Genomic DNA, 14,590 nt, shown 5'->3' on the forward strand with positions numbered 1-14,590 from the left:
TCCGATCCGATGCGAATATGATCCTCAACATAAGCTCGAAAAGAAAACGGAAATTCACTGTAATTCGTTTCGGCGGAAACTTGAAAACTTACTTGATCAGTTATCATCAAATCAAGCTCGTGGAATTGAATTCTTTTTTGATGAGGGAGTGTTAACCAAATGGGGACGTTTTAAGAGATCGTCGGGTACCCATGAGTGCGTGGAAGCACTATCGCAAAGAGCTAGGGCAGAAGTAATCGTCGCATACGAAGAGACGGCGAGTGATGCAACTGGCAGGAGGCATTAAGTTGACTCCTGGCTATGAATATCGCCGACGGCAGCGTTAGTCGATACATGTTTAGTGTTTGCGTTACCTGACGCGGGAGAACTTTTATTATCCTTAGGAGACAAATTTTTCAGCTCCATGTAAGAGCACGTTGTGCGTGCTTTCACAATCTGGCTTGGGGCACTTTCTGGCCTTGCTACAATTACGAAAACTGTGATTGCTCTGTGAATACGCATAGCAAAGTTTTTGTTCGGCTAAATGTTCCGCTCATTGCGTAGCAATTTCTCTTTGAATACGGCGCAATTCCAAAGAGCGTGTTGATCTTATGTACAGATTCATGGAGAGAAATTTGGTTTTTCCTTAGTCTTATCGTTTACTTTTGCGTTTCTACCAAACACTTTCGTACCTTTTTTTTGCTTCACTGGTTCTTCGGACTCACCCTCAGAACTAATTGTTTTTAGCCTCTCACGTCCCTCCGCTTTTTCTTTAAGCCATCCGTTGAAATCTTGCAGGGCTGGTCGATGGCACTGGCGTCTTACGGTTTGCAGTGACCATGCCTCTTTAAGGTTTGGGGGAAGCTTACTCACAGCTTGATTCAATAAGTTAACACTTTTCAGAACATCGTTAGAAGACAGAGACATGAATACGGCAACAAGTCCAGAAATTGTAGAGGAAAAGCCAATTACATTTTTTGAGTTATGCATTTCCAGCGAAGGAAACTCACTCAATTTATCCAGATGAGCCCCTACTACAGCATGTGGCTGCCCGATACTTCTTTGAAGAGTTGCTAATATGTCTTTATATAGTACTCCACTATATCTATACTCAGCCTGAGTATGGCTGATTCGGCGTCGATATGATCTGCCTGAACCACTCATGCCACTTGAGTCGGTTGCCATCGAACTGTGTCATCTTCCACTCAGGGAGGTGATCTTTTCGGCTGTGCATTAGTATATTGACCTACTCTCGTGTCGAAAGTGGACGCTCGACGTCTGCACCAGATGAATTATCGGGATTTGGCGCTGGGTAACACGAAAAACTACCATTGTAATCAGGAACGAACGGTTGTTTAGCCTACGAAAAATTTTCAGGCTGCGCAAAGAACACAGTTTCTCCACTTGTATAAAGAACAAAACTATTCGGAGGAACAATCGGAGTTACTGCGGAAAAAACAGTTGTCGAAGGAACGTAGTGTTGTTGAGCTGACATTAAGGGGACAGCAACAGCTGGTCTCCACAAATAACTATATGGATTATAGTGGTCACTTGAAAACTTATAACTACTAACGGTAGCACCCATGTGTTGTTGTGATGGGATTACAGGTGCTTGGTAGCCAGCTAATACTGATCCTGTAGTGTGATGATTTAGAAAAACCTGATTAATTATTGTTCATGCAGGAACGAAGGGTGCTACAACAGAGGGAATGTCAGCAGATATTGTCGGAGCTAAATAATTTTCAGAAACTACCGGGACTACTGATCCCGTGTTTGGATTACCTAGCACTGGTTGAACGGACAAAAAAGTTTACCGAGGCAAATTATTAGAAACAAGTTGCATGACCTGCTGTAACACTACTGAATTGTTAACGGGAACCTGCGATCGGACCAAGTTCAACAAATTATGTTGTTGTCCGTGAAGGTGGTTACTGTAATACAATCCCGGATCACTAGAAGCTGCCTGGCCATTATTCACTCCTGTAAAACTTGATGAGACCAAGTAATTTGTTGGTGCAGGAAGTTTCCTCAGGAGCTGTCGAACGAACGTGCTGCTCTTGATTGGAAACTACAACAGCATCAGGCTGATTGTGGTGGACAGATTCGACCCAGTGACGCGTACGATCGTTTTCGTCTAATGTTAGTTGTGGAGAGATTCGAGTTAAACCACTTTCCTCAGCATTCTCGCTGATTTCCGACAACTCACTAACTCAAGCCCTTTCAACTCAATTTCTGCCAATTTTTTCCTGTGTTCTTCAGCCAATTCTTCCATTTCTTAACTGCTTTGTTGTTCTAAAACATATTGTTTCATCTTTTTTGCTGCTCTTTCAGTCTTAAAGATACCTTTGCCTGCCTCTCAAGTTCCTCTTGTTTTTTTTAAAATCATTAAATTGCGCTTTTTCTCAGGAAATGTTTTCGACGGAGCGGCGGTATAAGGACTAGACTTCTGAGAACTCGATTGCTGATGTCGGTTGTTCGGTGTGACAATTTAAAGCAAGTATCTGTTTTATGCGAGTGTGGTTCATATCGGGCAGTTCATATCAGAGTCAATGCGTGAGCGGGTAAACAGGTGCGTTGGAGAGGGCAACTTAAGTTTTAGTTAACCAACGAGGTGGGGAATCAGGCAGGCTGGTTGAATTTATACAACCACACGGAAGAAACCTGAGGATGAAAAAACTCAACTTAACTTGCCTGACACGGCCATCCCAGACCCACTAACTTAAATTGGAATCGGATAAATAAGCGAATTTGGGCATTTTATGTCGCAGTTTTTAACAATTTTCGATTTTTTGTGTGGTTCTAACTACCTAAAAGCAATGATTATCAAAAACTCTTAAAGAATTGACGGTTTGAAACTTATCCAAAAAAATGATCTAGTACCTTTGTCTCTGTTACGTTTTTCTGGATTTTCAATCCGTTCACAATTACCCAAAAAATATCAATTGTAGCTTGCTATGAGTTGGGTTACACAATAAGACACTTGTTATTGAAATGAAGTTAATACATTTATACTTATTTAACTATGTATATATTGATGGTAATTGATACCAGTCATTAGAGATTTTGACCTAGCTACTAATCAATTGGGTAGACTTGAACAGAACAAAATATTATATCAGGCTCTATCTTGTGCCGATCGACTAGCGATATTCCAGAAATTAAGAACCGAAACCTGCGTCCTTAAAAGCAAGATAAGTCTTAACCGCTCGAGACAAATAAATTATGAATAAAACAATAACACTTGATAGCCAGTAGCCTTAATTATTATTCGAACAGCTCGTAACAATTAAAACAAAACTGCTCGCATCAGGGCGAAGTTCAGACTGCTTTTCAACGTTTATGGAGCAGTAATAACAAAAACAAAATAAAAAAAGGAAAAGAAATAAAATAAAATGAAATTTTTTTTTCCAAAAAGTGAAATTTTTCTATAAAAATCATCACCCTACGCGCCATATAAAATAGTAAACAATAGATTTCGCTCCTTGTAGAAATTCACTTAGGGCAAACAAGCTTCTTCCAACCAATTTGGAATGGTTTCTAAGACGGATTAAATCTCCGCTTGCGCGTTACTAGTGCAAAATATATCGCGCGTTAATTGTCCCAATGTGACCAAAATGACAACCTTTAAACCCCCTATAATTTTACGAAAAATAATCACTGCTGAAAAATATTTTTCAATTTAAGCTCAGGACAACATTAGCTTTTGAATGATATAAAAAAATCCGTCAAAAGTGTCTAGGTAAAAAGTTAAAATTTGCCTGAAGAAAAAAAATCCACCCGAGCACAAATATTCCGTTACTTTTGTATCGAAAGTCAGAATAACAAAAAAATTCGGTCAAAAATGGCTTGTTAAGAAGTCGAAATTGGTCTGAAGAAATAAATCCAACCCGAGCACAAATATTCCGTTACTTTGTCTCGAAAGTCGGAATAACCAAAATACTCCGTCAAAAATGGCTAGTTAAGAAGTCGAAATTTGTCTGAATAAAAAATCCACCCCCAGCTCAAATATTCCGTTACTTTTGTATCGAAATTCGGAATAACAAAAAAACTCTGTCAAAAATGGCTAGTTAAAATTTCGAAATTTGTCCGAAGAAAAAAAATCCACCCCGAGCACAAATATTCCGTTATTTTGTATCGAAAGTCGGAATAACAAAAAAACTCCGTCAAAAATGGTTAGTTAAACAGTCGAAGTTTCTCTGAAAAAATTAAATCCACCCCGAGCAAAAATATTCCGTTACTTTGTATCGAACGTCGGAATAACAAAAAAAATCCGTCAAAAACGGCTAGTTAAGAAGTCGAAAATTGTCTGAAGAAAAAAAAATACACCCCGAGTGCAAATATTCCGTAACTTCTGTATCGAAAGTCGGAATAACAAAAAAATTCCGTCAAAAATGGCTAGTTAAAAAGTCGAAATTTGTCTGAATAAAAAATCTACCCCCAGCTCAAATATTCCGTTACTTTTGTATCGAAATTCGGAATAACAAAAAAACTCCGTCAAAAATGGCTAGTTAAGAAGTCGAAATTTGTCTGAATAAAAAATCCACCCCCAGCTCAAATATTCCGTTACTTTTGTATCGAAATTCGGAATAACCAAAAAACTCCGTCAAAAATGGCTAGTTAAGAAGTCGAAATTTGTCTGAATAAAAAATCCACCCCCAGCTCAAATATTCCGTTACTTTTGTATCGAAATTCGGAATAACAAAAAAACTCTGTCAAAAATGGCTAGTTAAAATTTCGAAATTTGTCCGAAGAAAAAAAATCCACCCCGAGCACAAATATTCCGTTATTTTGTATCGAAAGTCGGAATAACAAAAAAACTCCGTCAAAAATGGTTAGTTAAACAGTCGAAGTTTCTCTGAAAAAATTAAATCCACCCCGAGCAAAAATATTCCGTTACTTTGTATCGAAAGTCGGAATAACAAAAAAAATCCGTCAAAAACGGCTAGTTAAGAAGTCGAAAATTGTCTGAAGAAAAAAAAATACACCCCGAGTGCAAATATTCCGTAACTTCTGTATCGAAAGTCGGAATAACAAAAAAATTCCGTCAAAAATGGCTAGTTAAAAAGTCGAAATTTTTCTGAAGAAAAAAAATCCACCCCGAGAAGAAATATTCCTTTACTTTGTATCGAAAATCGGAATAACAAAAAAATTCCGTCAAAAAGGGCTAGTTAAACAGTCGAAATTTGTCTGAAGAAAAAAAATCCACCCCGAGCACAAATATTCCGTTACTTTGTATCGAAAGTCGGAATAACAAAAAAAAATCCGTCAAAAATGGCTAGTTAAAAAGTCGAAGTTTGTCTGAAGAAAAAAAATCCACCCCGATCACAAATATTCCGTTACTTTTGTATCGAAAGTCGGAATAACAAAAAAACTCCGTCAAAAATGGCTAGTTAAAAAGTCGAAATTTGTCCGAAGAAAAAAAATCCACCCCGAGCACAAATATTCCGTTACTTTGTATCGAAAGTCGGAATAACAAAAAAAATTCCGTCAAAAATGGTTAGTTAAACAGTCGAAGTTTTTCTGAAGAAATTAAATCCACCCCGAGCAAAAATATTCCGTTACTTTGTATCGAAAGTCGGAATAACAAAAAAATCCGTCAAAAACGGCTAGTTAAGAAGTCGAAATTTGTCTGAAGAAAAAAAAATCCACCCCGAATGCAAATATTCCGTAACTTCTGTATCGAAAGTCGGAATAACAAAAAAATTCCGTCAAAAATGGCTAGTTAAAAAGTCGAAATTTGTCTGAAGAAAAAAATCCACCCCGAGAAGAAATATTCCTTTACTTTGTATCGAAAATCGGAAGAACAAAAAAATTCCGTCAAAAATGGCTAGTTAAACAGTCGAAATTTGTCTGAAGAAAAAAAATCCACCCCGAGCACAAATATTCCGTTTTTTGTATCGAAAGTCGGAATAACAAAAAAAATCCGTCAAAAATGGCTAGTTAAAAAGTCGAAGATTGTCTGAAGAAAAAAAATCCACCCCGAGCACAAATATTCCGTTACTTTTGTATCGAAAGTCGGAATAACAAAAAAACTACGTCAAAAATGGCTAGTTAAAAAGTCGAAATTTGTCCGAAGAAAAAAATCCACCCCGATCACAAATTTTCCGTTATTTTGTATCGAAAGTCGGAATAACAAAAAAAATCCGTCAAAAATGGTTAGTTAAACAGTCGAAGTTTCTCTGAAAAAATTAAATCCACCCCGAGCAAAAATATTCCGTTACTTTTGTATCGAAATTCGGAATAACAAAAAAACTCTGTCAAAAATGGCTAGTTAAAATTTCGAAATTTGTCCGAAGAAAAAAAATCCACCCCGAACACAAATATTCCGTTATTTTGTATCGAAAGTCGGAATAACAAAAAAATTCCGTCAAAAATGGTTAGTTAAACAGTCGAAGTTTCTCTGAAAAAATTAAATCCACCCCGAGCAAAAATATTCCGTTATTTTGTATCGAAAGTCGGAATAACAAAAAAAATCCGTCAAAAACGGCTAGTTAAGAAGTCGAAATTTGTCTGAAGAAAAAAAAATCCACCCCGAGTGCAAATATTCCGTAACTTCTGTATCAAAAGTCGGAATAACAAAAAAGTTCCGTCAAAAATGGCTAGTTAAAAAGTCGAAATTTGTCTGAAGAAAAAAAGTCCACCCCGAGAAGAAATATTCCTTTACTTTGTATCGAAAATCGGAATAACAAAAAAATTCCGTCAAAAATGGCTAGTTAAACAGTCGAAATTTGTCTGAAGAACAAAAAATCCACCCCGAGCACAAATATTCCGTTAATTTGTATCGAAAGTCGGAATAACAAAAAAAATCCGTCAAAAATGGCTAGTTAAAAAGTCGAAGTTTGTCTGAAGAAAAAAAATCCACCCGAGCACAAATTTTCCGTTACTTTTGTATCGAAAGTCGGAATAACAAAAAAAACTCCGTCAAAAATGGCTAGTTAAAAAGTCGAAATTTGTCCGAAGAAAAAAAATCCACCCCGAGCACAAATATTCCGTTACTTTGTATCGAAAGTCGGAATAACAAAAAAATTCCGTCAAAAATGGTTAGTTAAACAGTCGAAGTTTCTCTGAAGAAATTAAATCCACCCCGAGCAAAAATATTCCGTTACTTTGTATCGAAAGTCGGAATAACAAAAAAAAATCCGTCAAAAACGGCTAGTTGAGAAGTCGAAATTTGTCTGAAGAAAAAAAAATCCACCCCGAGTGCAAATATTCCGTAACTTCTGTATCGAAAGTCGGAATAACAAAAAAACTCTGTCAAAAATGGCTAGTTAAAATTTCGAAATTTGTCCGAAGAAAAAAAATCCACCCCGAACACAAATATTCCGTTATTTTGTATCGAAAGTCGGAATAACAAAAAAATTCCGTCAAAAATGGTTAGTTAAACAGTCGAAGTTTCTCTGAAAAAATTAAATCCACCCCGAGCAAAAATATTCCGTTATTTTGTATCGAAAGTCGGAATAACAAAAAAAATCCGTCAAAAACGGCTAGTTAAGAAGTCGAAATTTGTCTGAAGAAAAAAAAATCCACCCCGAGTGCAAATATTCCGTAACTTCTGTATCAAAAGTCGGAATAACAAAAAAGTTCCGTCAAAAAAATGGCTAGTTAAAAAGTCGAAATTTGTCTGAAGAAAAAAAGTCCACCCCGAGAAGAAATATTCCTTTACTTTGTATCGAAAATCGGAATAACAAAAAAATTCCGTCAAAAATGGCTAGTTAAACAGTCGAAATTTGTCTGAAGAACAAAAAATCCACCCCGAGCACAAATATTCCGTTAATTTGTATCGAAAGTCGGAATAACAAAAAAAATCCGTCAAAAATGGCTAGTTAAAAAGTCGAAGTTTGTCTGAAGAAAAAAAATCCACCCGAGCACAAATATTCCGTTACTTTTGTATCGAAAGTCGGAATAACAAAAAAAACTCCGTCAAAAATGGCTAGTTAAAAAGTCGAAATTTGTCCGAAGAAAAAAAATCCACCCCGAGCACAAATATTCCGTTACTTTGTATCGAAAGTCGGAATAACAAAAAAATTCCGTCAAAAATGGTTAGTTAAACAGTCGAAGTTTCTCTGAAGAAATTAAATCCACCCCGAGCAAAAATATTCCGTTACTTTGTATCGAAAGTCGGAATAACAAAAAAAATCCGTCAAAAACGGCTAGTTAAGAAGTCGAAATTTGTCTGAAGAAAAAAAAATCCACCCCGAGTGCAAATATTCCGTAACTTCTGTATCGAAAGTCGGAATAACAAAAAAATTCCGTCAAAAATGGCTAGTTAAAAAGTCGAAATTTGTCTGAAGAAAAAAAATCCATCCCGAGAAGAAATATTCGTTTACTTTGTATCGAAAATCGGAATAACAAAAAAATTCCGTCAAAAATGGCTAGTTAAACAGTCGAAATTTGTCTGAAGAAAAAAAATCCACCCCGAGCACAAATATTCCGTTACTTTGTATCGAAAGTCGGAATAACAAAAAAAATCCGTCAAAAATGGCTAGTTAAAAAGTCGAAGATTGTCTGAAGAAAAAAAATCCACCCCGAGCATAAATATTCCGTTACTTTTGTATCGAAAGTCGGAATAACAAAAAAACTACGTCAAAAATGGCTAGTTAAAAAGTCGAAGTTTGTCTGAAGAAAAAAAATCCACCCCGAGCACAAATATTCCGTTACTTTTGTATCGAAAGTCGGAATAACAAAAAAAACTCCGTCAAAAATGGCTAGTTAAAAAGTCGAAATTTGTCTGAAGAACAAAAAATCCACCCCGAGCACAAATATTCCGTTACTTTGTATCGAAAGTCGGAATAACAAAAAAAATCCGTCAAAAATGGCTAGTTAAAAAGTCGAAGTTTGTCTGAAGAAAAAAAATCCACCCCGAGCACAAATATTCCGTTACTTTTGTATCGAAAGTCGGAATAACAAAAAAAACTCCGTCAAAAATGGCTAGTTAAAAAGTCGAAATTTGTCCGAAGAAAAAAAATCCACCCCGAGCACAAATATTCCGTTACTTTGTATCGAAAGTCGGAATAACAAAAAAATTCCGTCAAAAATGGTTAGTTAAACAGTCGAAGTTTCTCTGAAGAAATTAAATCCACCCCGAGCAAAAATATTCCGTTACTTTGTATCGAAAGTCGGAATAACAAAAAAAATCCGTCAAAAACGGCTAGTTAAGAAGTCGAAATTTGTCTGAAGAAAAAAAAATCCACCCCGAGTGCAAATTTTCCGTAACTTCTGTATCGAAAGTCGGAATAACAAAAAAATTCCGTCAAAAATGGCTAGTTAAAAAGTCGAAATTTGTCTGAAGAAAAAAAATCCAACCCGAGAAGAAATATTCCTTTACTTTGTATCGAAAATCGGAATAACAAAAAAATTCCGTCAAAAATGGCTAGTTAAACAGTCGAAATTTGTCTGAAGAAAAAAAATCCACCCCGAGCACAAATATTCCGTTACTTTGTATCGAAAGTCGGAATAACAAAAAAAAAATCCGTCAAAAATGGCTAGTTAAAAAGTCGAAGATTGTCTGAAGAAAAAAAATCCACCCCGAGCATAAATATTCCGTTACTTTTGTATCGAAAGTCGGAATAACAAAAAAACTACGTCAAAAATGGCTAGTTAAAAAGTCGAAATTTGTCCGAAGAAAAAAAATCCACCCCGAGCACAAATTTTTCGTTACTTTGTATCGAAAGTCGGAATAACAAAAAAATTCCTTCAAAAATGGTTAGTTAAACAGTCGAAACTTCTCTGATGAAAGTAAATCCACCCCGAGCACAAATATTCCGTTACTTTGTATGAAAGTCGGAATAACAATAAAAATCCGTCAAAAACGGCTAGTTAAAAAGTCGAAGTTTGTCTGAAGAAAAAAAATCCACCCCGAGTGCAAGTATTCCGTAACTTCTGTATCGAAAGTCGGAATAACAAAAAAATTCCGTCAAAAATGGCTAGTTAAAAAGTCGAAATTTCTCTGAAGAAAAAAAATTCACCCCGAGCACAAATATTCCGTTACTTTGTATCGAAAGTCGGAATAACAAAAAAATTCCGTCAAAAATGGCTAGTTAAAAAGTCGAAATTTCTCTGAAGAAAAAAAATCCACCCCGAGCACAAATATTCCGTTACTTTGTATTGAAAGTCGGAATAACAATAAAAATCCGTCAAAAACGGCTAGTTAAAAAGTCGAAATTTGTCTGAAGAAAAAAAATCCACCCCGAGTGCAAGTATTCCGTAACTTCTGTATCGAAAGTCGGAATAACAAAAAAATTCCGTCAAAAATGGCTAGTTAAAAAGTCGAAATTTCTCTGAAGAAAAAAAATCCATCCCGAGCACAAATATTCCGTTACTTTTGTATCGAAAGTCGGAATAACAAAAAAACTACGTCAAAAATGGCTAGTTAAAAAATCGAAATTTGTCCGAAGAAAAAAAATCCATCCCGAGCACAAATATTCCGTTACTTTGTATCGAAAGTCGGAATAACAAAAAAAAATCCGTCAAAAATGGCTAGTTAAAAAGTCGAAGTTTGTCTGAAGAAAAAAAATCCACCCCGAAAGCAAATATTCCGTAACTTCTGTATCGAAAGTCGGAATAACAAAAAAATTCCGTCAAAAATGGCTAGTTAAAAAGTCGAAGTTTGTCTGAAGAAAAAAATCCACCCCGAGAAGAAATATTCCTTTACTTTGTATCGAAAATCGGAATAACAAAAAAATTCCGTCAAAAATGGTTAGTCAAACAGTCGAAATTTCTCTGATGAAAGTAAATCCACCCCGAGCACAAATATTCCGTTACTTTGTATCGAAAGTCGGAATAACAAAAAAAATCCGTCAAAAATGGCTAGTTAAAAAGTCGAAGTTTGTCTGAAGAAAAAAAATCCACCCCGAAAGCAAATATTCCGTAACTTCTGTATCGAAAGTCGGAATAACAAAAAAATTCCGTCAAAAATGGCTAGTTAAAAAGTCGAAATTTGTCTGAAGAAAAAAATCCACCCCGAGAAGAAATATTCCTTTACTTTGTATCGAAAATCGGAATAACAAAAAAATTCCGTCAAAAATGGCTAGTTAAACAGTCGAAATTTGTCTGAAGAAAATAAATCCACCCCGAGCACAAATATTCCGTTTTCTGTATCGAAAGTCGGAATAACAAAAAAAATCCGTCAAAAATGGCTAGTTAAAAAGTCGAAGATTGTCTGAAGAAAAAAAATCCACCCCGAGCACACATATTCCGTTACTTTTGTATCGAAAGTCGGAATAACAAAAAAACTACGTCAAAAATGGCTAGTTAAAAATTCGAAATTTGTCCGAAGAAAAAAAATCCACCCCGATCACAAAATTCCGTTATTTTGTATCGAAAGTCGGAATAACAAAAAAATTCCGTCAAAAATGGTTAGTTAAACAGTCGATGTTTCTCTGAAAAAACTAAATCCACCCCGAGCAAAAATATTCCGTTACTTTTGTATCGAAATTCGGAATAACAAAAAAACTCTGTCAAAAATGGCTAGTTAAAATTTCGAAATTTGTCCGAAGAAAAAAAATCCACCCCGAGCACAAATATTCCGTTATTTTGTATCGAAAGTCGGAAAAACAAAAAAATTCCGTCAAAAATGGTTAGTTAAACAGTCGAAGTTTCTCTGAAAAAATTAAATCCACCCAGAGCAAAAATATTCCATTACTTTGTATCGAAAGTCGGAATAACAAAAAAAATCCGTCAAAAACGGCTAGTTAAGAAGTCGAAATTTGTCTGAAGAAAAAAAAATCCACCCCGAGTGCAAATATTCCGTAACTTCTGTATCGAAAGTCGGAATAACAAAAAAATTCCGTCAAAAATGGCTAGTTAAATAGTTAAAAAGTCGAAATTTGTCTGAAGAAAAAAAATCCACCCCGAGAAGAAATATTCCTTTACTTTGTATCGAAAATCTGAATAACAAAAAAATTCCGTCAAAAATGGCTAGTTAAACAGTCGAATTTTGTCTGAAGAACAAAAAATCCACCCCGAGCTCAAATATTCCGTAACTTTGTATCGAAAGTCGGAATAACAAAAAAAATCCGTCAAAAATGGCTAGTTAAAAAGTCGAAGTTTGTCTGAAGAAAAAAAAATCCACCCCGAGCACAAATATTCCGTTACTTTTGTATCGAAAGTCGGAATAAAAAAAAAACTCCGTCAAAAATGGCTAGTTAAAAAGTCGAAATTTGTCCGAAGAAAAAAAATCCACCCCGAGCACAAATATTCCGTTACTTTGTATCGAAAGTCGGAATAACAAAAAAATTCCGTCAAAAATGGCTAGTTAAAAAGTCGAAGATTGTCTGAAGAAAAAAAATCCACCCCGAGCACACATATTCCGTTACTTTTGTATCGAAAGTCGGAATAACAAAAAAACTACGTCGAAAATGGCTAGTTAAAAATTCGAAATTTGTCCGAAGAAAAAAAATCCACCCCGATCACAAAATTCCGTTATTTTGTATCGAAAGTCGGAATAACAAAAAAATTCCGTCAAAAATGGTTAGTTAAACAGTCGATGTTTCTCTGAAAAAATTAAATCCACCCCGAGCAAAAATATTCCGTTACTTTTGTATCGAAATTCGGAATAACAAAAAAACTCTGTCAAAAATGGCTAGTTAAAATTTCGAAATTTGTCCGAAGAAAAAAAATCCACCCCGAGCACAAATATTCCGTTATTTTGTATCGAAAGTCGGAATAACAAAAAAATTCCGTCAAAAATGGTTAGTTAAACAGTCGAAGTTTCTCTGAAAAAATTAAATCCACCCAGAGCAAAAATATTCCATTACTTTGTATCGAAAGTCGGAATAACAAAAAAAATCCGTCAAAAACGGCTAGTTAAGAAGTCGAAATTTGTCTGAAGAAAAAAAAATCCACCCCGAGAGCAAATATTCAGTAACTTCTGTATCGAAAGTCGGAATAACAAAAAAATTCCGTCAAAAATGGCTAGTTAAAAAGTCGAAATTTGTCTGAAGAAAAAAAATCCACCCCGAGAAGAAATATTCCTTTACTTTGTATCGAAAATCGGAATAACAAAAAAATTCCGTCAAAAATGGCTAGTTAAACAGTCGAATTTTGTCTGAAGAACAAAAAATCCACCCCGAGCTCAAATATTCCGTAACTTTGTATCGAAAGTCGGAATAACAAAAAAAATCCGTCAAAAATGGCTAGTTAAAAAGTCGAAGTTTGTCTGAAGAAAAAAAATCCACCCCGAGCACAAATATTCCGTTACTTTTGTATCGAAAGTCGGAATAACAAAAAAACTCCGTCAAAAATGGCTAGTTAAAAAGTCGAAATTTGTCCGAAGAAAAAAAATCCACCCCGAGCACAAATATTCCGTTACTTTGTATCGAAAGTCGGAATAACAAAAAAATTCCGTCAAAAATGGTTAGTTAAACAGTCGAAGTTTCTATGAAGAAATTAAATCCACCCCGAGCAAAAATATTCCGTTACTTTGTATCGAAAGTCGGAATAACAAAAAAAATCCGTCAAAAACGGCTAGTTAAGAAGTCGAAATTTGTCTGAAGAAAAAAAAACCACCCCGAGTGCAAATATTCCGTAACTTCTGTATCGAAAGTCGGAATAACAAAAAAATTCCGTCAAAAATGGCTAGTTAAAAAGTCGAAATTTGTCTGAAGAAAAAAAAATCCACCCCGAGAAGAAATATTCCTTTACGTTGTATCGAAAATCGGAATAACAAAAAAATTCCGTCAAAATGGCTAGTTAAACAGTCGAAATTTGTCTGAAGAAAAAAAATCCACCCCGAGCACAAATATTCCGTTACTTTGTATCGAAAGTCGGAATAACAAAAAAAATCCGTCAAAAATGGCTAGTTAAAAAATCGAAGATTGTCTGAAGAAAAAAAATCCACCCCGAGCACAAATATTCCGTTACTTTTGTATCGAAAGTCGGAATAACAAAAAAACTACGTCAAAAATGGCTAGTTAAAAAGTCGAAATTTGTCCGAAGAAAAAAAATCCACCCCGAGCACAAATATTCCGTTACTTTGTATCGAAAGTCGGAATAACAAAAAAATTCCTTCAAAAATGGTTAGTTAAACAGTCGAAATTTCTCTGATGAAAGTAAATCCACCCCGAGCACAAATATTCCGTTACTTTGTATTGAAAGTCGGAATAACAATAAAAATCCGTCAAAAACGGCTAGTTAAAAAGTCGAAATTTATCTGAAGAAAAAAAATCCACCCCGAGTGCAAGTATTCCGTAACTTCTGTATCGAAAGTCGGAATAACAAAAAAATTCCGTCAAAAATGGCTAGTTAAAAAGTCGAAATTTCTCTGAAGAAAAAAAATCCACACCGAGCACAAATATTCCGTTACTTTATATCGAAAGTCGTAATAACAAAATGGCTAGTTAAAAGCTATGAGTTGGGTTACACAATAAGACACTTGTTATTGAAATGAACTTAATACAATTATACTTATTTAACTATGTATATATTGATGGTAATTGATACCAGTCATTAGATATTTTGACAACAATAGCTTTTGAATGATGTAAAAAATCCGTCAAAAGTGTCTAGGTAATAAGTCAAAATTTGCCTAGAGAAAAAAAATCCACCCGAGCACAAATATTCCGTTACTTTTGTATCGAAAGCCAGAATAACAAAAAAATTCCTTCAAAAATGG

The sequence above is a fragment of the Symsagittifera roscoffensis genome, chromosome 6 (assembly GCF_963678635.1).
Source record: "Symsagittifera roscoffensis chromosome 6, txSymRosc1.1, whole genome shotgun sequence".
Lineage (NCBI taxonomy): Eukaryota > Metazoa > Xenacoelomorpha > Acoela > Convolutidae > Symsagittifera > Symsagittifera roscoffensis.